At 40.9% G+C, this 8,104-nt stretch overlaps 1 protein-coding gene across 1 annotated transcript in view; it reads right to left on the bottom strand.

Annotated features, from left to right (window-relative positions):
- Positions 1-8,104, bottom strand: part of NDUFAF2 (NADH:ubiquinone oxidoreductase complex assembly factor 2) — a 187,968-nt gene that overhangs the window by 166,512 nt on the left and 13,352 nt on the right. The gene's annotated exons all lie outside the window — the stretch shown is intronic.

Raw genomic sequence — 8,104 nt, forward strand, 5'->3', positions numbered from 1 at the left:
ATATATGTACCTACCTACCTACATACACACATACAGGCCACAAAGATTGTGTGCAATTTAAAACCATACATGAACCTTATGGCCACCCTGTATATATATCAGTGCATACATCTATGATGTTCAGTCAGAATGAACACTACAAACATATCATTTTCATTTGTCAATTAAATCTCAATGAAGCTGGTAGGAAAATGAATACTTGGTTCAGCCTTAATTCTAATAATTAGCTTGAGTTGCAATTATACAATAAATTTTGCTGAAGATTTTAGGTTTCATTCTTCAACACAAAGGCTAATCAATCTTCTTGCTCTCTCTCATAGACCACCCATCCTTATCATCATCACAATAATTGTTTAACAACACTTCATTCTTTAATAAGTCATTTTAAGTTGCTCCTTTTGAGCACCTACTGTCTTCTTTGAAGATGAGCAGACAATGAAGAGGGAAAGATGGAAAACACAGGAAAAAGAGAAGATGATTTTCAGAGCAAAGCCTTGGATGAAGGATAAAACAATGTATGCTTAAAGATAGTTATATTTTTAACAAACACAGAAGAAAATAAATACTTTTATGTGACCTATTTAGCAGAGGGAAGAAAAAAAGCTTGTTAGGGGCTCCAGCAAAGGGTGCAATTCATCAGTTGTACCACAAGATGGAGGCACCAGATACCTGGATGGCAACAAAATAGGCTCAAGAGTTAAAACGACAAAACTAATTTTTAAAAACTTAGAGACATTTCTCAGTCATTTTATTCAAAAGGAAATTTATTCTAACAATAAAATAGTGAAGTCTGATATACAGTTCTTAAAATATTATTTTTCCACCAAATCCCATTCAATTGTGAAACTGCAAAAGCAAGTATGTCAATTCATTTCTACTCTTACAGAGTAACTTACATTTAGAAAGCTTTTTTTTTTGGAGACAGAGTCTCACTTTGTTGCCCTTGGTAGAGTACCGTGGCATCACAGCTCACAGCAACCTCCAGCTCTTGGGCTTAGGCGATTCTCTTGCCTCAGCCTTCTAAGTAGCTGGGACTTCAGGTACCCACCACACTGCCTGGCTATTATTTTGTTGCAGTTTGGCCAGAGCCGGGTTTGAACCCACCTCCCTCAGTATATAGGGCCAGTGCCCTACTCACTGAGCCACAGGTGCTGCCCTAGAAATCTTTCTAACAGCAACAAAGTGAAATTACTGAAGTGAGTAACACGAAAAATGAGGGGGGCTCAGCGCCCATAGCACAGGGGTTACGGCACCAACAACATGCATGGAGGCTGGCAGATTCAAACCTAGTCCAGGCCAGCTAAACAACGACAACTACAACAACAACGCCTGGCTATTTTTTTGTTGCAGCTGTCATTATTGTTTGGCGGGCCCGGGCTGGATTTGAACCCACCACCTTAGGTATATGTGGCTGGTGCCTTAGCCACTTGAGCCACAGGCCCCGAGCCATTGTCATTATTCTTATTATTGACATTACTATTCTTAATATAAAGCAACTATGAAACCCTCAAAGCAAAAGAGGACAAGAAATTCTTTCCCTTACATGAAAATCAGAAAATTTAAAATCTAACCTTCAGATAACCCTGAGACAATAACCTATATAAAAGCTTTATAATTATTTGCTATTCAACAAAGTATTCTAAAGGAAGTTCAACTTTTTATAGATTATCTCTAAACAAAAGGCATGCTTTAGCTAAAATCATAAAACATTGATATTCTATCAATTTGATGATTTCCATGGCAATAATTACACTGTATGATTTCTGACAACTCAAAAAAAATGTTACTGTTGAAAAAATCATATTAGCCGGGCATTGTGGCATGTGTCTATAGTCCTAGCTACTTGGGAGACTGAGGCAAGGATAGCTTGAGCTTAGGAGTTTGAGGTTGCTGTAAGATATGATGCCACAGCACTCTACCCAGGGCAACAGAGTGAGACTCTGTCTCAAACAAAAAACAAACAAAAAAAGAAATAAAAAGAAAAAAAATGTATGTATGATTTTTAAAATTTTTGGTCAGTTCTTCAGAATATAATTGCCAATTACATCATTACTGACTGGAATTAATCCTCATCATTTTAAAAACTCTGTCTTAAAAGTTAGCACTTTTAAAATAGGTAGTGGCAAGGTTTGTTTGGAGGAAAATAATACATGCAATTATTCTAGAGAAAAGATTATTCCAAATCAGTTCAAGAAAATTTTTTATAGTCAATCTATAATTTTTAAGACAATTCTGCCATCTGCTGGAAAAAATCTGAAATGTCTCTATTATTCCCAAATGCTAAAAAGTAGATACCATATTCAAAAGACCTATATATCTTGACCTTCCAAGTACTCAATTTAAAAAAAGACACTTTAGTAACAATTTTGACTATTTGATTTATTCTGATTCTTAATTGCTTGAGTACTCATCCATTATTCTATTTTAGAATATGAATAGGTTGAGGTGACATAATTCAAAACAACTTAGCTCTCCTATTACATAAAAGATCTCACAATTAAGCTCATGAACTCATCCTAGAAAAGATGCTACGGCTCGGCACCTATAGCTCAACCGGCTAAGGCGCCAGCCACATACACCTAAGGTGGCGGGTTCGAATCCCCAGCCCGGACAACAATGACGGCTGCAACCAAAAAATAGCCGGGCGTTGTGGCGGGCGCCTGTGGTCCCAGCTACTTGGGAGGCGGAGGCAGGAGACTCGCTTGAGCCCAGGAGTTGGAGGTTGCTGTGAGCTGTAATGCCATGGCACTCTACCCAGGGGGACAGCTTGAGGCTCTGTCTCAAAAAAAAAAAAAAAAAAGAAAAGATGCTACATATTTCATTATCTTCATATCTGAATATGGTCACCTTGAAAGTATTCCCCTTGGGAAATGGTACCAAAGCCAGCACCTAGTGCACCCTTCAAAGTAATTTTGGAACTTTTCATCTGGAATGGCCATCAGAGCCGTCATCATACTACCTTTGATGTCCTGAGTATCATCAAGATGTCTTCCTTTCAATATTTCCTTTTTCTTCAGGTAAAGAAAAAAAGTCATCAGGGTCAGAACAGGTGAGTAGGGAAGGTATTCCAATACAGTTATTTTTTTACTGGCTAAAATTCCCTCATAGACAGCGCTGTGTGAGCTGGTGCACTATTGTGATGCAAAAGCCCACCTTCCTAATGCCAAGATTTTCCTATTTCTCAAAATGGTATTGATTTGCATTCTCAGATTATTAAAGATGTTGAGCATTTTTTCATGTGTTTATTGGCCATTCACCTGACTCTAGTTAGATTAGCCCACATCACAAAATCCCAAAACTACAGAAGCTGGTGTAACTGTGGAGAGAAGGGAACACTTCAACACTATTGGTGGGATTGCAAACTAATATGGCCTTTTTGGAAAGAAGTCTGGAGAGTTCTCAAGGAACTAAAAGTTGACCTAATGTTCAATCCTTCAATTCCTCTACTAGATATCTATTTAGATGACCAAAAACCATTTTTCAAGAAAGACATTTGCACCAGAATATTTACAGTAGCCCAATTCATAATTGCCAAGTCATGGAAGCAGCCCAAATGCCCATCAAACCATGAATGGATTAACAAATTGTGGTATATGCATGCCATGGAGTCCTCCACTCCTAGAGCTGCGCACATACCACGGTCGGCGGCAGAGGAGTCCAGTGCTCCGGGTGGGCCCTTAACTGCTTGCTAGAGCCATGTGAGCCCGGCAGAAGTCCCCCACTCTGGGCAGGCCCAGAACTGCTTGCTAGAGCCACATGTACCCCTTGGGAAAGTGGCGGAGAAGTAGTCCACTCCGTGCAGGCCCAGAACTGCTTGCTAGAGCCGTGCATGTCCTGCGGGCGGTGGCTGAGTCCTCGGCTCTGAGGGAGCCCAGAACTGCTTGCTAGAGCTACACACGACCCACAGGGGGCAGTGGAGGAATTCCCAGCTCCAGGGAGACTGAGAACTGCTTGCGTGTCCTGCAGGCAGCTGTGGAGGAGTCCTCAACTCCAGTGGGCCCAAAACTGCTTGCTAGAGCCACATGTGCCCCACGGGCAGCGGCAGAGTCGTCCTCTGCTCCGGGAAGGCCCAGAACTGCTTTCTAGAGCCACATGCACCCCTCTGGCTGACAGAGGAGTCCCCTGCTCTGGTTGGGCCCACAACTGCTTGCTAAAGCCATGAGCCCCGCGGATGGTGGCAGAGGAATTCCCAGCTCTGGGCAAGCCAAGAACTGCTTGTTAGAGCTATACACGACACACGGGGGGCGGCAGAGTAATTCCGAGCTCCGGGTGGGCCAGGAACTGCTTGCCAATCGGAGACCCGGGGGCGGGGGACAGTGGAGGAGTCCAACACACCAGGCGGGCCCAAAACTGTTTGCTAGAGCCAAGGTGCCTCCTGTGGGCTGCAACAGAGGAGTTCCCTGCTCCAGGCTCCCACACTGGGCTGGCTCAGAACTGCTTGCTAGAGCCACATGAGCCTTGCTGGGGCCAGTGGAGGTGTCCCCCCATTCTGGGTGGGCCCAGAAATGCTTGCTAGAGCCATGCATGACCCGCAGACAGCAGCAGAAAAATCCCCAGCTCTGGGCGTCCCCAGAACTGCTTGATAGAGCCGTGCACCATTCCCTACTCCAGGCGCCCAAGATGGGCAGGCCCAGAATTGTCAGAACTACACACTCCCAGCATCTCCAGCCAGCCACCCAAAAACTATGAGAGGACCGTCAGTAGAGAGGAAACCATACTAGAACAGCGGTACCCCGAGGTGAAGAGCAGCATCCACAGCAGTGGGAACAACAAGGCTCACACCCCTCAGGCTCCTCCAGACAGACACGCTCTGTCTCTCTGGGCAACCAGAGGAAGCCGGCATCTTCTCCAATGGAGGCCACTGACTGAAAGGTTCTGGTACGGTCCCCACATGGTGTAAATTCAGCATGGAGTGTAATCAGCTGAAAAAACTCTGGTAATTCGAATAACCAGAGTAGATCAACTTCCCCAAGGAAGGATGTGGCAGATGCAATTGAAGATCCCATCCATAAGCAGATGGCTGAGATGTCAGAAATCCAGTTCAGAATTTGGATAGTAAATAAAATTAACAGAATGGAAGAGAGGAGGGAATTAGAATTTCAAGAAATGATTCAAAAGATGTCTCAAGAATTCAACAATTTCAAAGATAAAATGACCAAAGATTTTGAAACACTGAGGCAAGAGGTTGCAGCCCTCAAAGATCTGAAAAATATGGTAGAATGCCTCCGTAACAGAATGGAGCAGGCAGAAGAAAGGATCTCTGACACTGAAGACAAAGCTTCTAAATGCTGCAAAGCATGCAAGGATAAAGAGAAATGGAAAGCAAAAACAGATCACTCTCTCAGAGAGCTCTAGGATAATTCAAAGAAAACTAATGTTCGTCTTACAGAAATCCCTGAAGGCGACGAAGTGGCTTCACAAAGCACAGAGGCTTTACTTCACGAAATTATGAAAGAGAATTTTCCAGACATGCCAAGAGATTCTGAAATTCAGACAGCAGACAGTTTCAGAACCCCAATATGACTCAACCCGAACAAGACATCCCCCAGGCACATCATATTAACTTCACTAAAGTTAATATGAAAGAAAAAATTCTGAAAGCAACTAGACATAAGAAAACCATAGCCTACAAGTGGAAGAGTATTAGAATGACTGCAGATCTCTATGCTGAAACCTTTCAGGCTAGAAGACGGTGGTAATCGACTTTTAATCTCCTAAAACAAAATAACTTTCAACCCAGGATCCTGTATCCAGCTAACCTGAGTTTCATTTATGATGGAGAAATTAAATACTTTAATGACATTCACACGTTGAAGAAATTTGCTATAACTAAACCAGCCCTCCAGGATATTCTCAGACCTACCCTCCATGAAGACTAGTGCAATCCTCCACCACATAAGTAAAGAAAATTTTGATCAAATTCCAATTTCCAGAGTGGCGAAAGGATTAAAGATGTCCACTGGACTTTTGAAAAACTCAATACCCAAAATTATACCAGGTTTATCAATCTCAATCAATGTGAATGGCTTAAATTGCCCTCTAAAGAGGCACAGGCTGGCTGCCTGGATACAAAAACTCAGGCCAGATATCTGCTGCATTCAAGAATCCCACCTTACCCTAAAAGACAAATATAGACTCAGGGTGAAGGGATGGCCATCTATATTCCAGGCAAATGGAAAGCAGAAAAAAGCAGGTGTTGCAATTTTATTCAAAGATACAATAGGGTTTAAACCAACAAAAGTAATCAAGGATAAGGATGGACACTTTATATTTGTTAAGGGTAATACTCAATACGATGAGATTTCAATCATCAATATTTATGCACCCAACCAGAATATACCTCAATTTATAAGAGATACCCTCATAGACATGAGCAACTTGATTTCTCCCAGCTCCATCATAGTTGGAGATTTTAATACTCCTTTGGCAGTGATGGATAGATCCTCCAATAAGAAGCTTAGCAAAGAAGTTTTAGATTTAAACTTAACCATTCAGCACTTGGATTTAACAGACATCTACAGAACATTTCATCCTAACAAAACTGAATACACATTTTTCTCATCAGCCCACGGAACATATTCCAAAATCGACCACATTTTAGGTCACAAGTCTAACCTTGGCAAATTTAAAAGAATAGAAATTATTTCTTGCATCCTCTCAGAACAGAATGGAATAAAAGTCAGTAACAACAGTAATCTGCAGACTTATACAAAAATATGGAAGCTAAATAACCTTATGCTGAATGATAGGTGGGTCAGAGATGAGATCAAGAAGGAAATTACCAAATTTTTGGAACAAAACGATAATAAAGATACGAGTTACCAAAACCTCTGGGATACTGCAAAGGCAGTCCTAAGAGGGACATTTATAGCACTGCAAGCCTTCCTCAAGAAAATGGAAAGAGAGGAAGTTAACAACTTAATAGGACAACTCAAGCAACTGGAAAAGGAAGAACACTCCAATCCCAAACCCAGCAGAAGAAAAGAAATAACCAAAATTAGAGCAGAATTAAATGAAATTGAAAACAAAAGGATTAAATAGATCAACAAATCAAAAAGTTGGTTTTTTGGAAAGGTCAATAAGACAGACAAATCTTTGGCCAACCAAACCAAGAAAAAAAGAGTAAAATCTCTAATCTCATCAATCAGAAAAGGCAAAGATGAAATAACAACAGACCCTTAGAAATTCAAACAATCCTTAATGAATATTACAAGAAACTTTATTCTCAGAAATATGAAAATCTAAAGGAAATTGACCAATACTTGGATGCACACCACCTCCCAAGACTTAGCCAGAAGGAAGTGGAAATGTTGAACAGGCCTATATCAAGTTCTGAAATAGCATCAACTATACAAAATCTCCCTAAAAAGAAGAGCCCAGAACCAGATGGCTTCACGTCAGAATTCTACCAAACCTTTAAAGAGGAACTAGTACCTATACTATTTAACCTTTTCCAAAAGATAGAAAAAGACAGAATACTTCCCTACACATTCTATGAAGCAAACATCACTTTGATACCCAAACCAGGAAAAGACCCAACAAAGAAAGAAAACTACAGACCAGTATCACTAATGAATATTGATGTGAAAATATTCAACAAGATGCTAACAAACAGAATCCACCAACACATCAAAGAAATTATACACCACAACCAAGTGGGTTTTATCCCAGGATCTCAAGGCTGGTTCAACACACGTAAATCTATAAATGTAATTCATCACATAAATAAATTAAAAAACAAAACCATATGATTCTCTCAATTGATGCAGAAAAAGCTTTTGATAACATCCAGCAGCCTTTCATGATCAGAACACTTAAGAAAATTGGCATAGAAGGGACATGTCTCAAATTGATAAAGGCCATCTACAGCAAACCCACAGACAATATCGTATTGAATGAAGTTAAATTGAAATCATTTCCACTCAGATTAGGAACCAGGCAAAGTTGCCCTTTGTCTCCATTGCTCTTTAACATTGTAATGGAAGTTTAAGCCATCGCAATTAGGGAAGAAAAGGCAATCAAGGGTAACCATATAGGATCAGAAGAGATTAAACTTTCACTCTTGGCTCGGCGCCTATAGCTCAACCAGCTAAGGCACCAGCCA

Source organism: Otolemur garnettii, unplaced genomic scaffold (assembly GCF_000181295.1).
Source record: "Otolemur garnettii isolate 467f Iridium unplaced genomic scaffold, OtoGar3 scaffold00005, whole genome shotgun sequence".
In the NCBI taxonomy this organism is placed as follows: Eukaryota; Metazoa; Chordata; class Mammalia; order Primates; family Galagidae; genus Otolemur; species Otolemur garnettii.